Below are 24312 nucleotides of genomic sequence, written 5' to 3'. Positions count from 1 at the left end.
ATTATTTTTTGGTGTCGTTCTGGTATTGGGGGAATACTTGGGAATTTATAGGACGAAGATTAGGGTTAGGAGGCCTGCAGGGGGGGCCACAAGCCAGGGGCGCAACCCGCCCCCCTAGGGCGCGCCCTGCAAGCTTGCCATCTCCCGGCAGGTCTCCTACCCCCTTCTCCAAGTTTGGCAGGTTTCTTTTGGTCCAAGTAAAATCATTCCGGATATTTTATTTCGTTTGGACTCCGTTTAATATTCCTTATGTGCAATACTCAAAAACATGGAAAAAGAACAGAATCTGACACTAGGCTCTAGGTTAATAGGTTAGTCCCAAAACTAATATAAAATAGCATATTAATGCATATAAAACATCCAAAACAGATAATATAATAACATGGAACAATAAAAAAATTACAGATACGTTGGAGACGTATCAATGATGTAGCATGTTGATGGAATAACTCCTAATCATCTTGTCATCACGTGACTTGGGCATCAGGGTGTGTCTCATGATAGTGTTTGTAGTGGGTATTCCTGCTTGGAAAAAGTAGGCATAGCCAATCTTGTGAGACGGCAGAAAGTCATGGGGCACTAGCTTGTACATGTTAGCCATGGAGTTGTGATTCATTTTGAGCTTTGAATACACATCCAAGTCCTCTTGACGTGCTTCTGGAGCACCAATGATAGTGGCCCACTCATCAACAGTAGCTTCGTATCGGTGACCCTCAGTCATCCAAACAATATTTCCATCAGGATTGAAATGAGCGGTGGAATAGAATTGCATGATCAGCTCGTCATTCCATGCAGTCATCTCTTTGCCAACAAAATCTTCAATATGAACCATCATGAAATTTTCTCTCACATGGTAAAAAAGCCTTCGTTGGCTTTGATGTATTCCCAGTTGACATATATCATGTCGCTGACTGCAGGACTCTTGTCGAGAAAAACTGTCTCATAAAAGTCTTGTTTTTCTCTAATGTGAAAGCGGGGATCAAGAGCAGTTCTTCTCCTTACAACATATGGATCAGAAAATCTCCACCTCATCAAACCTCCATCTCTCCTATTCTTCATGTCCACAGCCACTCGATGAGAAGCATCATGGGATGGCATATGATCTCTCGTATTCATTAGCACTGGGGCATCCTCATCTTCCTCTGCAACAAAATCTCTGGATGTAGAGCCTTTGTTTTTCTCAGATGCAGGTAAGTCCTCTTCGGAGCTATAGGCTTCTTAGCCTTAGGTGTTGAAGGCTTAGGTGCATATTTCTTGGGCATGGCATCTACCATGAGCTTCTTCTTCTTTGGAGGAGGGACCTCAACTGGCAAGTCTGCCTCATCATCAGCAATTTCTGCTAGATCTTCATACATCGAGGCTTGCCTACCAATGGTATGAATGGTTCTCTTCCTGGTTCTCTGCACACATGGCTTGTTAGCAAGCCTAGTCTCTGGAGCTCTAGTGACAGAAGGTCTAGCATATTCCTTTCTCATAGTATTTTTGACTGTGGTCTTCTCCTTCTGCTTCGAGGGAGCAGATTCCCCGGGAACAAAGTCAGCATCTTCCTCATCAAAATTTAGCTTCCTCCTGGACCTGGTAGCTTCCTTGGGCATGCCATGGGAGCTGGGAGTACCTGGGTCAGAAGGGGTCCTCTCAGGACTAATGCCTGAGTCAGTTTTAGCATGGGGCTCACTGAAGTTGTTTTGACTGTCCTCTGAACCTGACATCTTGCAAGACCAAGCACACAAGCACACTCGTAGACAAGATGAACCTATAAAAGATATAGTAGAGCTTGAAAAGGTAAGCATCACAAAATTGTAGAAGTTTTGTCAAATTTTAACACTAAAAATTTAGCTTTAACTTTCACCAAAATTTGATTTCTATTCCATCGAGTCAGAAATTTCGGAGCCACCGAGACACATGTTCTCTTTACCAGAAACTTGGCACCCTTTTCGGAGAACTCAGTTTCATTGAGAACATTCTCAGTAACCGTAAAACCAAAATCGGTAAGACCGATTTTTGCAACTCGGTGACACCAAGATTTAATATCGCGGACTATTAACCCTAAAATTTTGTTTGTTCGCTAGACTAATGGATTTCTCTGCTCGATAGAACTTATAGCAATTGTGGAAACATAATGCAAAGTCTAACTGCGCAAAGAATCAGATTGGAGAACAAAAAGAAGATAAAATTTATACCCTAACTCGGTGTGGATTCGCTGCTGCGGCGACGGCGATGAATAATCTGTCGGTGGCGAGGACTCCAGGCGAAGGCGCACGGGAGAAAACGAGTAGATGTCCATGGACTACGGTGCGTCTTTCGACGTTGGAAGAAATTTTTCAACCGTCGGGCTCCATTGGTATATATATCCCTTCGCTATCGGTGAGACCAAGTTGATATTTTTGGTGCCACCGAGTTTCACAACTGTCAGCTGACAGAGAAACTCGGTGAGGCCGAAAAGACAAACTCGGTTGCACCGAGATTATAGAACCCGATCAACCCTAGGCTTGGGTGGGACAAAGATTTTGAGGTTGGTCACACCGAGATGCACTTTGGGAGTTCTTGGAATTCAGCCCTTGTCGAGATGGATCTCCGAGTGCTCCTCACACATAGTGTCCCTAAAGTGCTTGCTCAAATTTTGTGATGTAGCATGAATAGAATTTGAGATGAGAAGCATAGATAGCTAGAGAAGGGTACTTAGGCATGCTTGTATATCCAATTGGCCAAAAAAATAGAAAGCCAAATAACAATAATTGGATATCCTCGAATGAGCAAAATATGCATACCAACATGCTCACACAATAAGATGTCAAATAAAACATGGTAAACATGCACAAACATTCTAGCATCTATCAAGCACTTTGGGGATGACGAAGTCATCTATATATGAGTATATTGACTTAGGAGCCAAGTAAGAATACTTGATCATAGGTCATACTCATCGATTAAGCACAAGTGGGGTTACCACTTTTACATAATTCATTAATGTGTTCACATCATTTAGGAGATGCTTATACTCAAGTCTTAGAGTAAAGCTCCCCCTAGATGTGACATCCCCCCTAAGAGGGATAAACTAACCTTGGATTTTGTCGTATAAGAATTCAAGTAGGTGTAGTAGTGGTGGACACTCATTGTTGATGAAGTTCATCTTGAGTTGAGAGCAATACTTGTTGTTTCTTACTCTTCTCACCTACATGGGTTAGTCCCAAAGCAAAAGAAACAAACACAAGAATATAGATGGACATGGAATGAAATACATGGGAGATGATTTCCAAAGATGCATTAACTACCTTGTCACTTGCTCACCTTTGAGGGAATGTGTGACTCCTTGAACTAATGCATATGGTTGAGGTTGATTGCATATAGTTCTTGCCAAAATGATTAAGAGTGAATTTCATTGGCGGAGCCACCCCTCAAGAACTTTCTAGTTCTTCCTCTTGGGGATCCACATCAACTTGATGGGGATCCTTGGAGTTGTGGTAGCACTAGATGAGGTAGTGCTAGAAGTGTGCTTGGGAACCCACTCGACCTTCGCTTGGGATTCTTCCTCTAATGAGTCAATCTCCTCTTGAAGCTTTCCCTTGCCCTTGTGGTCTTGTGGTAGAAGGCCATCTTGAGAGCTTGTTCCCTTGGGAGGAGTAGGATCATACTTCTCCTCTTGAGAAACAAACTTGGGAATGGGATACAGACCTTCTTCCCAAACATCTCCATTGATGTTGAAGTAGACAACACCTTGCTTCTTTCGATGTCCTCCTTGCTTGCGCACAATTTCCTAGAATTGCTTACTTCCGTCAAGACTCTTGAAGACACCTCTCTCTATAATCCCTTTGAATAAATTGTTTTCTTGCTCAAGTGTAACTTGGCTCATAGAACCATTAGTGGAATCAAGAGAGCTACTAGGAACAACATTATTTGATTTAGCTTTAGCATTGTTGTTGCTAGATGAAGAGAATTTCTTTTTTTGTTACTAATGTTCTTAGGTTTAACTTGTAGAACAAAAGTAGACAAGTGTAATTGTTTGCCTAGATAAGAGGAACTCTTCTTTCTAAGATCGTCATTGATTGCTTTTAGGAACCCATGCTCTTGCTCTAAATTTAGCTTCTCGAAGCGTAGCTTGTGATGAGTTCTTGCAAGCTCTCTATGATCTTCTAGAGTAGTTCCATGAGCTAACTTAAGAGTGCTTAATTATTTAGTTAGTCGTTCAATCTCTTTCTTATCATCATCATTCGATTTATCTTGAGTAGCATAGTTATTTTTAACTTCATTTTCAAGGTTATCAATAGGCTTATCATAGAGAAAGTTATCTTCTCCTAACAAGTCATCCTCATCACTATCAAAGTCAAAGTACTCGGGGTGTGATACCTTGGGGCCTTTTGCCATGAAGCAGTTTTCAATCCCTTCATTTGGTGAATCAGATAAGTCATATGAGTTGGCGGAAATGAGTGTAATGCCGGCAACACCTTCATATTGATTGTAGTTAGAGTTGGAGTGGTAACTTCTCTCGGATTGGTTGTCAGACTCGGAGCCGGAAACCCATGCACCAACATGAGCTTAATGTCTTCTTCTTGAGCTGCTCTTGGTGTACTTGTCCTTCTTCTCAGATTCTTTGCCCCTCCTGGAGTGTATTCATTCATAATGATCTTCTCTACTCCTCTCTGTGCAAGGTGACTCATCTCTTGAGATTCATCTTCTAGCTGACTCTTCTCGTCGTTTGTGGGGAGCCGAGCACTCATTGGAAAAGTATTTGTGCTTTCCACAGTTGTAACAGTTTCAGTCATGACTAGATGGACGCTTCTCATCATATCTTGAGCTTATTTTTTTGCCTCTACTCTTGTACAACTTGTTGAATTTTCTGACCATGAGGTTTATCTCTTCATTGGTAACAAGGTTGTAACTTTAAGTAGCAGGAGTATAGCTTGAAGCTTTGTAAGCACCGCTTGACTTGTTGTGCAACTCATCTTTTTCATTGAGTGACATTTCATGAACAACAATCCTTCCAATGCCTTCAGTTGGCTTGAGATCCTTGTAGTTTGGCATCATTTGGATTAATGTGTACACGGTGTCATATCTTCCATCCAAGGCTCTAGGTATCTTCTTGATGATGAATTTGTCGGTCGTATCCTCACTTTCTAAGCCGGCAATCTCATTTGTGATGAGAACTAGCCTAGAGTACATCTCACCGACTCCTTCACCATCCTTCATATTGAACTTGTCAACCTGACTTTGAAGCACATCCAACATACATTCCCTAACTGAATCGATACCTTCGTGCATATCAATCAAAGTGTCCCAAATTTCCTTTGCATTCTCAAGGCGACTGATTTTGTTGAATTCTTCGGGGCACAAGCAGTTGAACTTGATGACATAGGCTTGTGCATTGTATTGCAACATCTTCAGTTCTTTCGATGTCGCTTCATGATACGTTTCTCTTCCTTCTCCGAAGAAATCACCTTGCACACCAACACGAACAACAACCCAAACGGCAGGATTATGACCTAGAATATGCATTTTCATCTTATGCTTCAAACTAGCAAAAATTGTACCATCAAAGTATGGACCTCTACGGCGATAATTTCCCTCACTAGACACCATACTCCCCTAAGTTTTGAAACCAATGCAATGGAGACCAAAGCTCTGATACCACTTGTAGGATCGAAAGTATGTCTAGAGGGGGTGATTAGACTACTTGACAAGATAAAAAACTTAACCTTTTCCCAATTTTAAGTGTGGGCCAGTTTTAGCAATTATGACTAGGCAAGTACACTCTACACATGCACATCTAAGAGTGTAGGAGGAGAAAGTGAGACATGCAAATGTAAAGTAGAGGGTAATGTAGGGAGATCAAACGCAAAGGTTGACACAACGATTTTTGGCATGGTTCCTATAGGTGGCGCTATCGTATGTCCATGTTAGTGGAGACTTCAACCCACGGAGGGTAAAAGTTGCGAAAGTCAACAGAGGGCTCCACCCACAAGGGGTCCACAAAGAAGCGGCCATGTCTATTCCACCACGACTTCCGTCCACACAGGACTAGCATCACTCACAGTAGATCTTCACGAAGTAGGCGATCTCCTTGCCCTTACAAGCTTCTTGGTTCAACTCCACAACACGAAGTAGGAGGCTCCCAAGCGACATCTAACCAATCTATGAGGTACCACCCTCCAAAAGGTAATAGATGTTGTAGAACGATAACCTCCTTGCTCTTGTGCTTCAAAAGATAGTCTCCTCAACACTCAATCACTCTCTCAGATATTTGGCATGGGTAGAAGAGATTGATTTTGTGGAAAGCAACTTGGGTAGGCTAGAGATCAAGATTCAAATGGTTGCATTGGAATTTTTTGATCTCAACACATGAGTAGGTAGCTCTCTCTCAGAAAAATGGATCTGGCAAGTGTAAGTGTGTTCTGAGTGCATCCTATATGAATGAGAGATGGGTGGAGGGGTATATATAGGCATCCCCCAAAATTCAACCATTACAACATTATTATCCAACACGGTGACACCGAAAACAATCTCGGTGGTACCGAGTTGCACTAAATGTGGCAACTTTTGAATTCTTGGTGAGACCGATATAAAAATATCGGTGGTACCGATACGATGACCTAGACCAGATTCCAAATCTCTGTGAGACCGATTTCAAACTCGGAGATTCTGAAACTTGAAAACTTCTCAACAGAAAGTTGTCACTGAATCTCGATGGCACCGATAGGAAAGTTGGTTGTATCGAGATGGTAGGGTTTGGCATAGGTTTTGTCAAGTGTAAAATCGGTAGGGCCAAATGGAAATTGTTGGTGGCATCGATTTTGCTGGTTTGGGTTTGGACAGAGATATTTTGTGGGAGAATGGCTGAGTATTTTTGGTGGCTATCTCTAAGCACTTGAGCAACCAATTCCTCATAGTACCTCACCCCCTTTTAATAGTATTGGCTTTCCTATTGGACTCAAAGAGATTTCTCACAAAGTATAAAAGGCGGAGTCTTCTTGCTTGAAGCTTGAAACAATCATATTCCTTCCTTGCATCAAGGGGCATCTCCACACAATCCTATAGCCAAGGCATCTTTGAACTTTTCTCAAATATACTTGAATAAACGCATTAGTACGGTGATGCATATGTTGTGATTAATTACGAAAACCACCTTAGGGCTTGTTCGGTTAATCCCCATCACAAGCGGATTGGAGGGGATTGAGGTGGATTTTGACTTACATGGGATTTAATCCTCTCCAATCCACTCCAATCCCCTTCAAATCCGTTGCAACCGAACAAGGGCTTAGGGAGCAATTGTGCTTTAAAAATCCACAATGGTAATATTCAATTTGCCTTTTAACCTTGTACAAGGACCGCTTGTGTCGAATCTGATTCAACTAAAGTGGGAGAGACAAACACCCGCCAGCCACCTTTATGCAAACAAGTTCCAAGTCAGTCGGTGGAACTGGTCTCTTGTGCTAGGATAAGTAAGGTTGGTCCGAGCCGCTTCATCCCACACCGCCAAATCAAAATAAGGCTAAGGAGGTAAGCAATCTGAACATCAACACCCACAAACACTTTTTGTTCTACTCATGCATATCATCTACGCATAAACCTAGCTCTGATACTACTGTTGGGGACCGTTGCATGGGAAACAAAAAAATTCCTACGAAACACACAAGATCTATTCGATGGAGATGCTAGCAACGAGAGGGAGAGGTGTCCACATACCCTTGTAGATTGAAAGCATTAACGATCTAGAGATCGTTGTTGGCGTAGTCGTACCCGCGTCGCGATCTAATCTGATCCAAGCACAACACGTGCGACACCCTCGAGTTTAGCACACATACGGCTCGATGATGTATCCTCCTTCTTCATCCAGCAAGAGAGGGAGAATTGGTAGATGATATCTGAACCAACACCGACGGCGTGGTGCTGGTGGTGGCAGCGGAATTCCGGCAAGGCTTCGCCAAGCGCGTACTGGAGAAATGTGGAAGGAGTTGGGAGAGCCAGTGGCCAAGGGTGAATGGTTGGCCGCCCCCATGCACCTCCTCCATCTATATATAGGCTAGAGGGCATGGGAGGGCTTCCAAAACCCTCCTAGGTCCGGACACAAGGGAGAAAACCCTTTAAACATGAAGATAACATCTTATCTCTAGATTCAACCCTTTAAATTTAGAGATAATATCTTATCTCTAGATTTAAATGACATGTGCCTTGGGGAATGCTGAAGCCAACACATGTGGGCTATATCCCCACCCCTTGGTCCATGTGGGCCCTTCTCGGGTCATTGTACCCCACGGTGGAACCCCCGTAACCTTCTAGAACCTTCCTGGTACTCTACCGAAAAATTCCTGAACTTTTCCAGAACCCTCAATATGACTTCCCATATACAAATATTTACCTCCGGACCATTACGGAGCTCCTCGTGATGTCCCGGATCCCATATGGGACTCGGAACAACTTCCAGAATTTCCACTATTAATATCTCAATATTACCCTAGCGCTACCAAACGTTAAGCGTGCGACCCTACGACTTCAATAATCATGTAGACATGACTGAGACACCTCTCTGGTCAATGACCAATAGAGGGACCTCGATGATCATATTGGTTCCTACATATTCCACGAAGAACTTCATCAGTTGAACCATGATGCCAAGGATTCAGTTAATCCCATATGCAATTCCCGTTGTCTAGCGATATGTTACTTGCCCGAGATTCGATCGTCTGTATCTCATACCTAGTTCAGTCTTGTTACCGGCAAGTCTCTTTGCTCGTTCCATAATACAAGATCCCGTGACTAACTCCTTAGTCACATTGCTTGCAAGCTTCTTGTGATGTTGTATTACCAAGAGGGCCCAGAGATACCTCTCTGTCATACCAAGTGACAAATCTCGGAGATACTTGTAGAGTATCTCTATGATCACCCAGTTATGAAGTGATGTTTCATACAGACAAGGCATTCCTTCGGTGTTAGTGAGTTGCATGATCTCATGGTCTTAGGAAAATATACTTGACATGAAGAAAGCAGTAGCAATATACTAAGTGATATGATCAAATGATATGCTTATAGTTTGGTCGTGTCCATCACATCATTCTTCTAATGATGTGATTCCGTTATCAAATGACAGCTCATGTCTATAGTTAGCAAAAAATTCTTGAACTTTTCTGGAACCCTGAATATGAATTCCCATAAAGAAATATTTACCTCCGGACCATTCCGTAGCTCCTCGTGATGTCCTGGATCCCATGCGATACTCGGAACAACTTTCAGAATTTCCACTATTAATATCTCAACATTACCCTAGCACTATCGAACATTAAGAGTGCGACCCTACACGTTTGAGAATCATGAAGACATGGCCGAGACACCTGTCTGGTCAATAACCAATATAGGGACCAGGATGTCCATGTTGGTTCCTACATATTCCATGAAGATCTTCATAGGTTGAACCACGATGACAGGGATTCACTTAATACCATATGCAGTTCCCTTTGTCTAGCAATATGTTACTTGGCCGAGATTCAATTGTCGGTATCTCATACCGAGTTTAATCTTGTTACCATAAAGTCTCTTTACTCGTTCCATAATACAAGATCCCGTGACTAACTCCTTAGTCACATTGATTGCAAGCTTCTTGTGATGTTGTATTACCGTGAGGGCCCACAGATACCTCTTCGTCATACAGAGTGACAAATCATGGCCCTGATCCATGCCAACCCAATAGACACCCTCGGAGATACCTATAGAGTATCTTTCTGATCACCCAGTTACAACGTGACATTTGATACGCACAAGAATTCCTCCACTGTCAGGGACTTGCATGATCTCATAGTCTTAGGAACATATACGTGACATGAAGAAAGCAGTAGCAATTAACTAAGTGATACAATCAAATGCTATGCTTACGGTCAGGTCTTGTCATCACATCATTGTTCTAATGATATGATCCCATTATCAAATGGCACGTCATGTTTAAGGTTAGAAACCTTAACCAATTTTGATCAATGAGCTAGTCTAGTAGAGTCTCACTAGATACACGGTGTTGTCTATGTATTCACACATGTATCTGAGTTTTTGATCAATACAATTATACATGGATAATAAATGATTATCATGAACAAGAAAATATGATAATAAACAATTTATTATTGCCTCTAGGGCATATTTCCAACACTTCCTCCACCATGTCGTCGCCCCGGGCTAATGCAGTACCGATCTCGGCCGCTCTGGCTCCGCCACCGGAGCCGGTCGTTTACTCCGTCGATGGGAAGCTGGCGGGGATCCAATACCCACCGATGTCGTCTTTTGGCGCCCCCTCTTACGGGGGTGTTTTTACCCCCATAAGAGGGTTTTCTAAGCAATAGCCTGGCGACAGTGATTGAAGAATTCTGTCAGTGATAGCCTCTTGCGGGAGTTCAATCCCCAGCTCAGCTAGACGGTTTGAGTACCCAGACATTTTGAGCACATGTTCACTGACAGACGAATTCTCCTCCATTTTGCAAGCATAGAATTTATTGGAGGTCTCATACCTCTCGATCCGGGCGTTCTTCTCAAAGATAAACTTCAACTCCTGGAACATCTCATATGCTCCATGACGCTCAAAGCGACGTTGAAGTCCCGGCTCTACGCCATACAAGACTGCACATTGAACTACTGAGTAGTCCTCCTTACGTGTTAACCAAGCGTTCTTAACATCTTGGTCAGCCATAGCGGGTGGTTCATCTCCTAGCGCAGCATTAAGGACATAATCCTTCTTCCCAGCTTGTAGGATCAACTTAAGATTACGAGCCCAGTCTACAAAGTTGCTTCCATCATCTTTCAACTTAGCTTTCTCTAGGAACGTATTAAAATTCAGGGTGACTGTCGCGTGAGCCATGATCTACAACACAAATATATTCAAAGTGGACTTAGACTATGTTCAAGATAATTAGAGTTAAACTTAATCAAATTACTTGCGAAACTCCCACTCAAAAAATACATCTCTCTAGTCATTTGAGTGGTTCATTACCCACTTACACTAGCTCAAGTCCGATCATCACGTGAGTTGAGTATAGTTTCAGTGGTAAGCATCCCTATGCTAATCATATCAACTATATGATTCATGATCGACCTTTCGGTCTCATGTGTTCCGAGGCCATGTCTGCACATGCTAGGCTCGTCAAGCTTAACCCGAGTGTTCCGCGTGTGCAACTGTTTTGCACCCGTTGTATGTGAACGTTGAGTCTATCACACCCGATCATCACGTGGTGTCTCGAAACGACGAACTGTAGCAACGGTGCACAGTCGGGGAGAACACAATTTCGTCTTGAAATTTTAGTGAGAGATCACCTCATAATGCTACCGTCGTTCTAAGCAAAATAAGGTGCATAAAAGGATTAACATCACATGCAATTCATAAGTGACATGATATGGCCATCATCACGTGCTTCTTGATCTCCATCACCAAAGCACCGGCATGGTCTTTTTTGTCACCGGCGCCACACCATGATCTCCATCAACGTGTCGCCATCGGGGTTGTCGTGCTACTCATGCTATTACTACTAAAGCTACATCCTAGCAATATAGTAAACGCATCTGCAAGCACAAACGTTAGTTTAAAGACAACCCTATGGCTCCTGCCGGTTGCCGTACCATCGACGTGCAAGTCGATATTATCTATTACAACATGATCATCTCATACATCCAATATATCACATCACATCTTTGGCCATATCACATCACAAGCATACCCTGCAAAAACAAGTTAGACGTCCTCTAATTGTTGTTGCATGTTTTACGCGGTGACCATGGGTATCTAGTAGGATCACATCTTACTTACGCAAACACCACAATGGAGATATATGAATTGCTATTTAACCTCATCCAAGGACCTCCTCGGTCAATTCCGATTCAACTAAAGTTGGACAAACCGACACCCGCCAGTCATCTTTGAGCAACGGAGTTACTCGTAGCGATGAAACCAGTCTCTCGTAAGCGTACGAGTAATGTCGGTCCGAGCCGCTTCGATCCAACAATACCGCGGAATCAAGAAAAGACTAAGGAGGGCAGCAAGACGCACATCACCGCCCACAAAAACTTTTGTGTTCTACTCGAGATCACATCTACGCATGAACCTAGCTCATCATGCCACTGTTGGGGAACGTCGCATGGGAAACAAAAAATTTCCTACGCGCACGAAGACCTATCATGGTGATGTCCATCTACGAGAGGGGATTTCCGATCTACGTACCCTTGTAGATCGCACAGCAGAAGCGTTAGTGAACGCGGTTGATGTAGTGGAACGTCCTCACGTCCCTCGATCCGCCCCGCGAACCGTCCCACGAACCGTCCGGCGATCCGTCCCACGATCTAGTGCCGAACGGACGGCACCTCCGAGTTCAGCACACGTACAGCTCGACGATGATCTCGGCCTTCATGATCCAGCAAGAGAGACAGAGAGGTAGATGAGTTCTCCGGCAGCGTGATGGCACTCCGGAGGTTGGTGGTGATCTAATCTCAGCAGGGCTCCGCCCGAGCTCCGCAGAAACGCGATCTAGAGGTAAAACCGTGGAGGTATGTGGTCGGGCTGCTTTGAAAAAGTTGTCTCAAATCATCCCTAATAGCTCCATATATATAGGAGGAGGGAGGGGAGGCTTGCCTTGAGGCTCAAGGAGCCCCAAGGGCTGCGCACCAAGGGGAGGAGGAGTCCTCCTCCAATCCTAGTCCAACAAGGATTGGAAGGTGGAGTCTTTCTCTTCCTTCCCATCTCCTTTTTTCCTTTTCTCTTTGATTTTCTATCTATGGCGCATAGGGCCTTCTTGGGCTGTCCCACCAGCCCACCAAGGGCTGGTGCGCCACCCCCAAGGCCTATGGGCTTCCCCGGTGTGGGCTGCCCCCCCCCCCCCCCGGTGAACATCCGGAACCCATTCGTCATTCCCGGTAACTCTGAAAACCTTCCGGTAATCAAATGAGCTCATCCTATATATCAATCTTTGTTTCCAGACCATTCCGGAAACCCTCGTGACGTCCGTGATCTCATCCAAGACTCCGAACAACATTCGGTAACCAACCATATAACTCAAATACGCATAAAACAACGTCGAACCTTAAGTGTGCAGGCCCTGCGGGTTCGAGAACTATGTAGACATGACCCGAGTGACTCCTTGATATATATCCAACAGCGGGACCTGGATGCCCATATTGGATCCTACATATTCTACGAAGATCTTATCGTTTGAACCTCACTTCCAAGGATTCATATAATCCCGTATGTCATTCCCTTTGTCCTTCGGTATGTTACTTGCCCGAGATTCGATTGTCAGTATCCGCATACCTATTTCAATCTCGTTTACTCGCAAGTCTCTTTACTCGTTCCGTAATACAAGATCCTGCGACTTACACTAAGTTACATTGCTTGCAAGGCTTGTGTGTGATGTTGTATTACCGAGTGGGCCCCGAGATACCTCTCCGTCACACGGAGTGACAAATCCCAGTCTCAATCCATACTAACTCAACGAACACCTTCGGAAATACCCGCAGAGCATCTTTATAGTCACCCAGTTACGTTGCGACGTTTGATACACACAAAGCATTCCTCTGGTGTCAGTGAGTTATATGATCTCATGGTCATAGGAATAAATACTTGACACGCAAAAATAGTAGCAACAAAATGACACGATCAACATGCTACGTCTATTAGTTTGGGTCTAGTCCATCACGTGATTATCCTAATGACGTGATCCAGTTATCAAGCAACAACACCTTGTACATAGTCAGAAGACCATGACTATCTTTGATCAACTGGTTAGCCAACTAGAGGCTTGCTAGGGACAGTGTTTTGTCTATGTATCCACACATGTATATAAGTCTTCATTCAATACAATTATAGCATGGATAATAAACGATTATCTTGATACAGGAATTATAATAATAACTATATTTCTTATTGCCTCTAGGGCATAATTCCAACAGTCTCCCACTTGCACTAGAGTCAATAATCTAGCCCTCACATCACCATGCGAATTACATTGTAATAAATCTAACACCCATACAGTTCTGGTGTTGATCATGCTTTGCCCGTGGAAGAGGTTTAGTCAGCGGGTCTGCTACATTCAGATCCGTGTGCACTTTGCATATATTTACGTCCTCCCCTTCGACGTAGTCGCGGATGAGGTTGAAGCGTCGTTTGATGTGTCTGGTCTTCTTGTGAAACCGTGGTTCCTTTGCTAAGGCAATGGCACCCGTGTTGTCACTGAACAAGGTTATTGGATTCAGTGCGCTTGGCACCACTCCAAGATCCGTCATGAACTGCTTCATCCAGACACCCTCCTTAGCCGCCTCCGAGGTAGCCATGTACTCCGCTTCACATGTAGAATCAGCTACGACGCTTTGCTTGGAACTGCACCAGCTTACCGCACCCCCATTAAGAATAAATACGTATCCGGTCTGCGACTTAGAGTCGTCCGGATCTGTGTCAAAGCTTGCATCGACGTAACCCTTTACGGCGAGCTCTTCGTCACCTCCATACACGAGAAACATCTCCTTAGTCCTTTTCAGGTACTTCAGGATATTCTTGACCGCTGTCCAGTGATCCACTCCTGGATTACTCTGGAACCTGCCTTCCATACTTATGGCCAGGCTAACGTCTAGTCTAGTGCACAACATTGCATACATGATAGATCCTATGGCTGAAGCATAGGGGGCGGTGCTCATATGCTCTCTATCTTTATCAGTTGCTGGGCACTGAGTCTTACTCAATCTCGTACCTTGTAAAACTGGCAAGAACCCCTTCTTGGACTATTCCATTTTGAACCTTTTCAAAACTTTATCAAGGTATGTGCTTTGTGAAAGTCCTATCAGGCGTTTCGATCTATCCCTATAGATCTTAATGCCTAGAATGTAAGCAGCTTCTCCTAGGTCCTTCATAGAGAAACTTTTATTCAAGTAATCCTTCATGCTCTCCGAAAACTCTACGTTGTTTCCAATCAGCAATATGTCATCCACATATAATATTAGAAACGCCACAGAGCTCCCACTCACTTTCTTGTAAATATAAGATTCTCCAACCACTTGTATAAACCCAAATGCTTTGATCACCTCATCAAAGCGTTTATTCCAACTCCGAGATGCTTGCACCAGTCCATAAATGGATCGCTGGAGCTTGCATACCTTGTTAGCATTTTTAGGATCGACAAAACCTTCGGGTTGCATCATATACAACTCTTCCTTAAGGAAACCGTTAAGGAACGCCGTTTTGACATCCATCTGCCAGATTTCATAATCGAAAAATGCAGCTATTGCTAACATGATTCTGACGGACTTAAGCATCGCTACGGGTGAGAATGTCTCATCGTAGTCAACTCCTTGAACTTGTGAAAAACCCTTTGCCACAAGTCGAGCTTTATAAACGGTCACATTACCGTCAGCGTCCGTCTTCTTCTTAAAGATCCATTTGTTCTGAATAGCCTCGTGGCCCTCAGGTAGTACTTCCAAAGTCCACACTTTGTTTTCATACATGGATCCTATCTCGGACTTCATGGCCTCCAGCCATTTGTTGGAATCTGGGCCCACCATTGCTTCTTCATAATTTGCAGGTTCATTGTTGTCTAACAACATGATTGACAAGATGGGATTACTGTACCACTCTGGAGCAGCACGTGGTCTCGTCGACCTGCGTGGTTCGATAGGAATTTGAACCGGAGTTTCATGATCATCATCATTAACTTCCTCCTCAACCGGTGTCGCAACGACACGGGTTTCCCCTTGCCCTGCGCCACCATCCAGAGGGATGAGAGGTTCGACAACCTCATCAAGTTCTATCTTCCTCCCACTCAATTCTCTCGAGAGAAACTCCTTCTCGAGAAAAGCTCCGTTTTTAGTAACAAACACTTTGCCCTCGGATTTGAGATAGAAGGTGTACCCAACTGTCTCTTTTGGGTAACCTATGAAGATGCACTTTTCCGCTTTGGGTTCCAGCTTTTCAGGCTGAAGCTTTTTGACATAAGCATCACATCCCCAAACTTTAAGAAACGACAACTTTGGCCTTTTGCCATACCACAGTTCGTATGGTGTCGTCTCAACGGATTTTGATGGTGCCCTATTTAAAGTGAATGCATCTGTGTCTAATGCATAACCCCAAAACAATAACGGCAAATCAGTAAGAGACATCATAGATCGCACCATCTCTAATAAAGTACGATTACGACGTTCGTACACACCATTACGCTGTGGTGTTCCAGGCGGTGTCAACTGTGAAACAATTCCACATTGTCTTAAGTGAGCACCAAACTCGAAACTCAGATATTCACCCCCACGATCAGACCGTAGGAACTTGATCTTCTTGTTACGATGATTTTCGACTTCACTCTGAAATTGCTTGAACTTTTCAAATGTTTCAGACTTGTGCTTCATTAAGTAGACATAACCATATCTACTCAAATCGTCAGTGAAGGTGAGAAAATAACGATATTCGCCGCGTGCCTCCACGCTCATCGGACCACACACATCGGTATGTATGATTTCCAACAAGTCACTTGCACGCTCCATTGTTCCGGAGAACGGAGTTTTAGTCATCTTGCCCATGAGGCATGGTTCGCACGTGTCAAGTGAATCAAAGTCAAGTGACTCCAAAAGTCCATCGGTATGGAGTTTCTTCATGCGCTTTACACCAATATGACCTAAGCGGCAGTGCCATAAAAACATGGCGCTATCATTATTAACTCTTACTCTTTTGGTCTCAATGTTATGTATATGTGTGTTATCACTATCAAGATTCAATATGAACAATCCTCTCACATTGGTTGCATGACCATAAAAGATATTACTCATAGAAATAGAACAACCATTATTCTCTCACTTAAACGAGTAACCGTCTCGCAATAAACAAGATCCAGATATAATGTTCATGCTCAACGCAGGCACTAAATAATAATTATTCAAGTTCATAACTAATCCTGATGGTAACTGAAGTGAAACTATGCCGACGGTGATTGCATCAACCTTGGAACCATTTCCCACGCGCATCGTCACTTCATCTTTTGCCAGCCTTCGCTTATTCTGCAGTTCCTGTTTCGAGTTGCAAATATGAGCAACGGAACCGGTATCGAATACCCAGGCACTACTACGAGAGCTGGTTAAGTACACATCAATAACATGTATATCAAATATACCTGATTTTTCTTTGGCCGCCTTCTTATCAGCGAGATACTTGGGGCAGTTGCGCTTCCAGTGACCCATACCCTTACAATAGTAGCACTCTGTTTCAGGCTTAGGTCCAGCTTTGGGTTTCTTTGTCGGATTGGCAACAGGCTTGCCGCTCTTCTTTGAATTGCCCTTCTTGCCTTTGCCGTTTCTCTTGAAACTAGTGGTCTTATTCACCATCGACACTTGATTCTCTTTACGGAGTTCAGACTCTGCGACTTTCAGCATCGCAAACAACTCGCCGGGTGACTTGTTCATCCCTTGCATGTTGTAGTTCAACACAAAGCCCTTATAGCTTGGCGGGAGTGATTGAAGAATTCTGTCAGTGATAGCCTCTTGCGGGAGTTCAATCCCCAGCTCAGCTAGACGGTTTGAGTACCCAGACATTTTGAGCACATGTTCACTGACAGACGAATTCTCCTCCATCTTGCAAGCATAGAATTTATCGGAGGTCTCATACCTCTCGATCCGGGAGTTCTTCTGAAAGATAAACTTCAACTCCTGGAACATCTCATATGCTCCATGACACTCAAAGCGACGTTGAAGTCCCGGTTCTAAGCCATACAAGACTGCACATTGAACTACCGAGTAGTCCTCCTTACGTGTTAACCAAGCGTTCTTAGCATCCTGGTCAGCCGTAGCGGGTGGTTCATCTCCTAGCGCGGCATTAAGGACATAATCCTTCTTCCCAACTTGTAGGATCAACTTAAGATTACGAGCCTAGTCTACAAAGTTGCTTCCATCATCTTTCAACTTAGCTTTCTCTAGGAACGTATTAAAATTCAGGGTGACTATCGCGTGAGCCATGATCTACAACACAAATATATTCAAAGTGGACTTAGACTATGTTCAAGATAATTAGAGTTTAACTTAATCAAATTAATTGCTAAACTCCCACTCAAAAAGTACATCTCTCTAGTCATTTGAGTGGTTCATGACCTACTTACACTAGCTCAAGTCCGATAATCACGTGAGTTGAGTATAGTTTCAGTGGTAAGCATCCCTAATCATATCAACTATATGATTCATGATCGACCTTTCGGTCTCATGTGTTCCGAGGCCATGTCTGCACATGCTAGGCTCGTCAAGCTTAACCCGAGTGTTCCGCGTGTGCAACTGTTTTGCACCCGTTGTATGTGAACGTTGAGTCTATCACACCCGATCATCACGTGGTGTCTCGAAACGACGAACTGTAGCAACGGTGCACAGTCGGGGAGAACACCATTTCGTCTTGAAATTTTAGTGAGAGATCACCTCATAATGCTACCGTCGTTCTAAGCAAAATAAGGTGCATAAAAGGATTAACATCACATGCAATTCATAAGTGACATGATATGGCCATCATCACGTGCTCCTTGATCTCCATCACCAAAGCACCGGCACGATCTTCTTGTCACCGGCGCCACACCATGATCTCCATCAATGTGTCGCCATCGGGGTTGTCGTGCTACTCATGCTATTACTACTAAAGCTACATCCTAGCAAAATAGTAAACGCATCTGCAAGCACAAACGTTAGTTTAAAGACAACCCTATGGCTCCTGCCGGTTGTCGTACCATCGACGTTCAAGTCGATATTATCTATTACAACATGATCATCTCATACATCCAATATATCACATCACATCGTTGGCCATATCACATCACAAGCATACCCTGCAAAAACAAGTTAGACGTCCTCTAATTTTGTTGTTGCATGTTTTACGTGGTGACCATGGGTATCTAGTAGGATCGCATCTTACTTACGCAAACACCACAATGGAGATATATGAATTGCTATTTAACCTCATCCAAGGACCTCCTCGGTCAATTTCGATTCAACTAAAGTTGGAGAAACCGACACCCGCCAGTCATCTTTGAGCAACAGAGTTACTCGTAGCGATGAAACCAGTCTCTCGTAAGCGTACGAGTAATGTCGGTCCGAGCCGCTTCGATCCAACAATACCGCGGAATCAAAAAAAGACTAAGGAGGGCAAGACGCACATCACCGCCAACAAAAACTTTTGTGTTCTACTCGAGATTACATCTACGCATGAACCTAGCTCAAGATGCCACTGACGGCGCTCCAGAGGTTGGTGGTGATCTAATCTTAGCAGGGCTCCGCCCGAGCTCCGCAGAAACGCGATCTAGAGGTAAAACCGTGGAGGTATGTGGTCGGGCTGCTTTGAAAAAGTTGTCTCAAATCAGCCCTAATAGCTCCATATATATAGGAGGAGGGAGGGGAGGCTTGCCTTGAGGCTCAAGGAGCCCCAAGGGCTGCGCACCAAGGGGAGGAGGAGTCCTCCTCCAATCCTAGTCCAACTAGGATTGGAAGGTGGAGTCCTTCTCTTCCTTCCCACCTCCTTTTTTTTCCTTTTCTCTTTGATTTTCTATCTATGGCGCATAGGACCTTCTTGGGCTGTCCCACCAGCCCACCAAGCGCTGGTGCACCACCCCCAAGGCCTATGGGCTTCCCCGGGGTGGGCTGCCCCCCCCCCCCCCCCCCCCGCCGGTGAACATCCGGAACCCATTCGTCATTCCAAGTACATTCTCGGTAACTCCGAAAACCTTCCGGTAATCAAATGAGGTCATCCTATATATCAATCTTCGTTTCCGGACCATTCCAGAAACCCTCGTGACGTCCGTGATCTCATTAGGGACTCCGAACAACATTCGGTAACCAACCATATAACTCAAATACGCATAAAACAACGTCGAATCTTAAGTGTGCAGACCCTGCGGGTTCGAGAACTATGTAGACATGACCCGAGTGACTCCTCGGTCAATATCGAACAGCGGGACCTGGATGCCCATATTAGATCCTACATATTCTACGCAGATCTTATCGTTTGAACCTCAGTGCCAAGGATTCATATAATCCCGTATGTCATTCCCTTTGTCCTTCGGTATGTTACTTGCCCGAGATTCGATCGTCAGTATCCGCATACCTATTTCAATCCCGTTTACTGGCAAGTCTCTTTACTCGTTCCGTAATACAAGATCCTGCAACTTACACTAAGTTACATTGCTTGCAAGGCTTGTGTGTGATGTTGTATTACCGAGTGGGCCCCGAGATACCTCTCCGTCACACGGAGTGAAAAATCCCAGTCTCGATCCATACTAACTCAATGAACACCTTCGGAAATACCCGTAGAGCATCTTTATAGTCACCCAGTCACGTTGCGATGTTTGATACACACAAAGCATTCCTCCGGTGTCAGTGAGTTATATGATCTCATGGTCATAGGAACAAATACTTGACACGTAGAAAACAGTAGCAACAAAATGACACGATCAACATGCTACGTCTATTTGTTTGGGTCTAGTCCATCACGTGATTCTCCTAATGACGTGATCCAGTTATCAAGCAACAACGCCTTGTACATAGTCAGAAGACCCTGACTATCTTTGATCAACTCGCTAGCCAACTAGAGGCTTGCTAGGGACAGTGTTTTGTCTATGTATCCACACATGTATATAAGTCTTCATTCAATACAATTATAGCATGGATAATAAACGATTATCTTGATACAGGAATTATAATAATAACTATATTTATTATTGCCTCTAGGGCATAATTCCAACACATTGTAAGTTTTTACTGTCACATTGTTACTTTGTAGTGCTCCAAGCTTAGTTCTTACTGCCACATTGTTAGTCTTAGTGTTGTTACTAGTGTTTGTCACTTTTTAGTGCTCCTCTTGCTCCTACTTTTGTTGTTGTTTGTTACTTGGTAGTGCTCATCTTGCTCCTGTTTTTGCTGCTTTGGTTAGTTCTTAGTGCTCCTCTTGCTTGGGTATGTGAGTGCGCGTGGCATGCAAGTAGGACATAAGTGAATGCCAAAAGCAGTAGGTGCAAGTAGGATATGTGTGTGTTTGATTGATCTTATCATTGCTAGTTCCGATCACTGTGCTTTGATCGTTATTAGCATATATCATTGCTAGCTTTTGATCAGTGCTAGCATTGATCATTGCTATCTCATTGTTAGTAGTGATCGTGTGTTAGTATTGATCATTGTAAGCTGTGCTAAATGATGTCCATCTTGCTAACAAGTTGATGAAGACTGAGTGGGACAGAGCCGACAACGTTGCGTAGGTCATCGTTGGTGCAGAGGGGGCGGACGACCTCATCCTCACAAATGGGTGGCTGAAGAGGGTCGTCCTCCCTGGCAGGGTGGCCTACATGAGGATGTCGCGGGGCGCTGGTAGGAGGTCGAGGAGTGTCCACGAGGAGGGTGCACGCGAACCTTTCAGGTTCTGTGTGCAGATCATGGACCAGGAGGACATCGCCATGCTCATCATCACGCCTAAATTCGTGTCGGTGATGAAGCAATGGCTGGTCACCGGCTCTCCTCGCGTTATGAGCCTCTCCACCAACAAGTGATGCGAGTTCTGGGTCCAACTACAGTACTTCAGGGGGCACATGGTGCTGGGGCGCGACTCGAAGTACTTCTGCCGCTCGCACAAGATCGTCACCGGCGACCTTGTAGTCTTCAGGCTCTATGACGTAGAGCTCAAGCTGCAGATCTTCAACGCCAACGACGCCAATATCTGCAGGGTTCGGTGCTCCAAGCACAACTGCGTCGGCAACATTGCTCATGCTATCTAGCTTGTTCCTGTTAATCTGTAGTTAAGTAGTGTAGGTTGAACTGAAGCCTGATCAACCCTTTTTGTGTGAAACTTGTTCATATTTTGCCGAGGGAGCAGCACCCTGAGGTCCAGCAGGGGCATGGGATGTCGTGCGCTTTTATTATAACCTATGACTAGTAGTAGTACATGGTTTGTTCTTCTTTTGGACTTTGTTTGATCTTGCTACTGTGTGTTGTGTGTGTTGTGTGCTGAGAAATAGGTGACAAGTTCATCATATTTGAAAGGGGTGAGCAGATCAAAGGTTTGCACAAAACAAACAGTTGTGCTTTGCATCTGTTTAAACTCAAAACACAAACACACGCAACCAAACAGTTGCTGCAATGCACACAACCAATCAACATGCATATGTCGGGTTCTAGCTTGCATATGCTCAATCATCCCAACTGGATCAAGCATGCAAAGTGTCGAAAATAGATGTAGACAACCAAACGCGTCCATAACATTTTTAAAACCACACGATCCAACGTATGCAGATAATTTGAGGTAATGCAAGTGCATCATTGCCGCCTGCCCGCATTTCAACGGTGAATGTCAGGTCACAAGTTTTCAACTCAAACATGGTTACATGGAGTGACATTCCGGTCACCATTTTGATGAGTAATCATTTGTGGTAATCATTTGAGGTAATCCATCACGATCACACGGCAAGCTAACAAATGGTGAAGGGTACCGCCACGAGCGGCCACCGCGATCTGCTGATCCAGATTCACTCTCCAAACGGGGCTTGCGGGCGCCGTTCATTTGCCTTTGATATAATCTCACCCTTTTTTCGAGAATCGAGTTTGATCATTACCTGGCTGCGTTCTGAACGATCTTCCTGCTCTGCCATGAGGCGATCGTCGGGTTCCGTGTAGACGAGCCCTCAAGTCTCGACTTCCCCGTGAATCTGACTAGCTTTTGGCCTGTGTTCGAGTGCCCTGCCCAACGAGTGACGACGCCGGTGTAATACGGACAGAGGTCGCTTTTGAAGTACAGTACTGGGTTGATGATGGCTTCGGACAGCTAAAGTCAGAATCCAGCATGCCTGCTGGCCTGCTAGGGTAGACCACAGTCTACAATAGGCAGGGTGGCCGATGCAGCAAAGGAAAGCATGAAAAGTCGCGTTGCTGAACTGCGACGATCTGCGCTGCATGCCTGCCCTCTCTCTCTTGATTCGGGTTTTGCCTTCCATTTTGTCTTTGTAAAACGTTTTTTCTTTAGATGGTCTTGTAAAACGTCAGGAGTATTAACTATGAATTTGACAACTATACTAATGTATTGTGCAGTATGTATATGACATGTGGAGGGAAAATGGCACGGTGGATCAAAAGGCGGCAATGGAATTCCCATTCCCGAGCTACTGATCACGGTAACTCGGGCGTGGCGGTTTTGTCCGTAACGCGCGTGCCGGGGCGCGTAGCCTCCAGCCCTGTCCTGTTTATCATCGCGGTCGTAGCTTTGCCGGAATCTGCGTGCCGCCGTACGCGGAGTGGCACGCCCTGGTCCCACCAACAGTGCACAGCTAGATGCTCCCCGTATCGTAGGCTGCGATCCGGTTGCCACGTTTACATGCATGCATGCATGCTTGCGAGATGAGAGCGAAGCCGAAGTGGGCCGCCCTGCAGTGTGCGTCCCACGACTCGCGTTGAAGGCGTGGGACGCTCCGACCATGTGATCACCATTCAGCAGTCAGCACTATGTGTATGCAGTCAGGATTTGTGGCTACGCGCGGAATTCCGGTGTCCACACGCGGACAAGGGCCGCCTGGTCACCCGGGGCCCCGAAGGCCTCCAGATTTGGGTAAGCCAATCGGCCGGGGCTGCCGAGAGATTACGGCCGGTTCGATCAGAATTTTACGTCGCGGTAAACTGGCAGCACTCGCTGCGCCGGTGTATGGCCGGGGGTGGGACTAACGTGCGTTAAGAATGACGGGACCAAGCCATGTCTGACGCGCAGAACGGCTCCGGCCTCCGGCCCCTGCCATGTCCACCGAAGAAGGAATGGCGGACGCCGCATGCGTGCCTGTCGTGGATGTCTCCGCAGGCGGGAAGGGAAGAGGCTTCGGACCCAAGCCAGCTACAGCCTACAGCTGCTCCTGCTGTCCATGTCCAGCCGATCGATCTCCCGAAGAGGAATCATAGTTCGTACGCATGCACACGGCCGGCGCACACCACCTCGGAACTGTCGCTGTATGCCTGTATGCAAGGCCGGCTCGCGCTCGGGATCGGCGACACCGGGCGCCTACTACGACACGCCAAAACGGGGCCCCGTCGCACTCGCACGCAAAAAGCCATTCGCACGCGTGCGCCCACGTACTGTACTAGTACTACGTTTCGCAGGCGGAGGCCCCTTCACATGCACCTGCGAGTGATGAGCAGAGGGACCCCCGGCCGTCCGGTCAAAGGCGACAGCTCGAAGTGAATGCTCCGTCCCCGCACGTCAGGTCGATCGACCCGATCGGAACTGGCCGTAAATGCCCATGCCATGCAGCCCCACCCACCCCCACCTGTTCCGTTTTAATGCCCTGCGTGGCTCCGTCCGTTGCCGTCCGTTGCATCAGGCAACCTGGCCGTGCG

This window comes from Hordeum vulgare, chromosome 4H (genome assembly GCF_904849725.1).
Source record: "Hordeum vulgare subsp. vulgare chromosome 4H, MorexV3_pseudomolecules_assembly, whole genome shotgun sequence".
NCBI classification, from domain to species: Eukaryota; Viridiplantae; Streptophyta; class Magnoliopsida; order Poales; family Poaceae; genus Hordeum; species Hordeum vulgare.
The sequence above is the reverse complement of the archived record's forward strand: the minus strand, read 5'-3'. Positions refer to the sequence as shown.